Source organism: Microtus ochrogaster, linkage group LG3 (assembly GCF_000317375.1).
Source record: "Microtus ochrogaster isolate Prairie Vole_2 linkage group LG3, MicOch1.0, whole genome shotgun sequence".
Classification (NCBI taxonomy): Eukaryota; Metazoa; Chordata; class Mammalia; order Rodentia; family Cricetidae; genus Microtus; species Microtus ochrogaster.
Genome location: NC_022029.1, coordinates 26,465,663 through 26,468,907, shown reverse-complemented (window position 1 = coordinate 26,468,907; position 3,245 = coordinate 26,465,663). Strand labels below are relative to the sequence as shown.

Sequence of the window (3,245 nt, the reverse complement as noted above, 5' to 3'; positions counted from 1 at the left end):
AGAGAGAGAGAGAGAGAGAGAGAGAGAGAGAGAGAGAGAGAGAGAAAGGAAAACACAGGATGGGGTTTCTTGGTCCCTCTGAAGGAAAAAGCAACACTAAAACACAGTAAAAAGAATCCCAACCATTCCTTACAACCTGAGTACTTTGCTGAGAGTAAGCTCCACACGTTGGTAGAATGTATTCCCAAACGCAGAAGCTGCCCTCGAGTCCAGCCTTATTGATTAAAGCTACCTGTGTGAGCAGTGGAACTCACTGGGTTATTACCGTCCTCATCTTAGGGCTCTCCCAATTATGTCAGCAATAAGAAAATGTTTGCCGGAGTGAAGAGCCAATGTTTCATCGGGTACTATTTATAAAAATCTGCTTCACTAATTAAGAATGAGTGACGCCTAAGAAAGCACACCTAGATGAATGTCCCTGTGAACAGGGGATGCCCGTAGATTTGGTTTAGAGATTTCCCTGGCTTTCCTCAGCAAGAGCAAAGCTTGGCAGCCCGCTGTGTGCAGACTCACAAGGCAGAAGAGTGATGTCTGTGAGAAGATTGAGCAGGATCAAGGGGCCTCAAGCAATGGACCTCGGGGCTCCTCCGGAGCAGCTTCCTGTGGCTTCTTTTGCAGAACAAAGCAGAAGAGAAGTCTTTATTGTCCATTCAGGCTAGCGAGTCCCTTCAGATTAGTGGCCATACTTATGAAAATTGGGCTGCTGGGGAGTTTCCTGCTGTGCAAAGCTTCTGTTTGGTGATGGGCCAGCTGACGTGAGGGATGCCGCTCTGGTCTGGTCTTAGGGTCTTCATGCCTGGACTCATCCCCACACGTGATAATGTCTGCTGTGCTATCACTAACCGTAACCAGAGCTCCCGAAACCTGCTTTCCACATATATGATGCAGGCTCAGCTTCAGCCTTTCCCTGTTCCAGATCCCACCGTGACGATGTGAAGTCTCATGGAAGGCTCCCAAGAATCAACAATCACTTTCTCATAGCTATTTCCCAACTACCATATCTAAGCCTCTTGGGCCACTTTCTTCTGTGACCCAAATAAGTACTTACAGACGGTGACTTTGTCTAGAAGTCTTCTTGCTGTCCTTCTGCCAGAACAAAGATTTCAGCCAGGACAAGTCCGCCCTCTAGGGGACACATGGAGATGTCTGGAGATTTTTTTTTTTTTTCCAGTACCTGGAAGGGCCCTTCTGCCACATCTGGAAAGTCCATGATGGAGGCCCGCAGTGCTGCTCAGCCCCTGCCTTGAATAGGAGAGAAAACCATATAGAATTATCATGTCCACGCTCTCTGTGTGCAGAGGAGGAGAAATCCTGAGACAGAGATGGAAGCTGCTTCTGTTACATAATCCTGGCTCCTGAAAACCTTATACAAACATTATCACTTCTCTTCCCCCCGGGGAAATGATCATGATGTTTCCCAGTACGGACTCACACAGCGATAGCAGTAATAACAAAATGTAGTTGCATAAAAATTGAATGTCAAGAATGGATTTTAAGTGTACATCCAACATCAAAGGTCAACTATGTTTCTAGCCCAGAGTCAGTGAGCAAATGACTTCCCGATCCTTGGCAAGGTTCTCTTCATTGTATCTTTCTGTTGACCATGGGACGTACACAGTCACATGACCTGTACTTGCTACTAATAACAAGACACCTTACTAGACCTGAATGGAGGTGGGCGGTCCTTGGACTTCCCACAGGTCAGGGAACCCTGATTGCTCTTCAAGCTGATGAGGGAGAGGGCCTTGATCGGGGGAGGGGGAGGGAAATGGGAGGCGGTGGCGGGGAGGAGGCAGAAATCCTAAATAAATAAATAAATAAATAAATAAAATGTCAAAAAAAAAAAAAACCAGACCTGAGTACTCTTGCTCCACATGTCCTTCTGGGATGAGTTGGGTGTTATAGCATCTACCCTGGAGGAAGGAGAACACTCCATGTCTTTTCTGCTGATTCCTCTCTGATGCACACATTCTGCTGCTTCAGGACGACAAATCTGAAAGTTTCTGGTTCCTGCCTTCAGGGCAGGTGTTCATGCTCTACCTCCATAGAGTCTGTAGGGGTCTCCGGGTGTCTCCTCTGCTGCACGTGGCAACATCCTGGAATAGATCATATCCAAAATCCTTACCAACGAAGAGCAAAACAGCGCACAGTCCTGCTGCCTGCCGGAGATCCCACTGAGGTTCACTTGAGCTTCTGTCTCTGGTTTATTCCTACTCATCCAGTCTTCCTGTCAATCCAAGGGTCAGCACAGTCCGCACGAGATTCTGCAGGAGGCCTTCTGTGACTACAAGAGGCTAGTACCATGTTTACCCCCCTGTCCAGTGTGAAGCCAGGACTTGGCAACACTGCCGGGGAAGGTCTTGGATGTTAACTCTGGTTCCTGGCGACCTAGAAGGAGGGGGCTAGTACTCTTGCTGCATCCTTCCTGTTTCTGTAAGGGTCTGTGGAATGTTCTCAGCTCTCCACACTGGCTGCCATCAGTGTGTTTAGCCTCGTGGTTACATGGCCCCCTGTTCCTGTGAGAGGGCTGAACCCACAGTGGACAAACTTTCCCTCTAGTGTGGCTGCTGGGATCTCTCGGATGTTGAGAACTTGTGGACAGCTATAATTGATGATGTTGTGTTATCAACTAAGTCATACATCAGCTATCTTCCTACACGTTTGAGTCCTGGCCTGCTTCCTTCTCTCCTTTTCCCTAGAAAATGTCCCTGATTTCCAATGCAGGTTTCAAGTGTGGCTCTGAAGATATTTCTTGCCATTGAATCTACCATCTTTTCCTCAGATTTACACTTAAAATATTTTTAAATGCTATCATTTGTTTCTTAATGTTGTACGTGACTGCTATGAGCCCTTGGGACCTGGACTCTTGGTGACTGTGTGTACTTTTGCATGTGGAGGCATGAAGAAAACCTCAGGTTTTCTGGACGTTGACCTTTGATTAGATTAGATTGAACTTTGGCCATTAAACATTAGAATCTATGTCAGCCATTTATTACCTACTTGGGCTGGACAAAACAGGCTGCTCTTTACCCAGAATGTTCTGGGTGATGATAGGGTTGGCCTATAGTTTTCCATGGAGACCCAAAAGGGCCTTCTCTAAACTCAGTTCTCGGAGGCTCTCTGCTTGTGGGAGACAGCTCCCACCACTACTGAGCCTCACACCTGGTCACTCCCTCATCCAGCTTCTCCTGTGAGCCTCACACCTGGTCACTCCCTCGTCCAGCTTCTCCTGTGAGCCTCACACC

The 3,245-nt window shown here is 47.5% G+C and overlaps 1 protein-coding gene across 1 annotated transcript in view; it reads left to right on the top strand.

Annotated features, from left to right (window-relative positions):
- The window catches only part of Sntg2 (syntrophin gamma 2), a 207,359-nt gene that overhangs the window by 185,672 nt on the left and 18,442 nt on the right, over window positions 1-3,245 (top strand). The window lies entirely within an intron of this gene.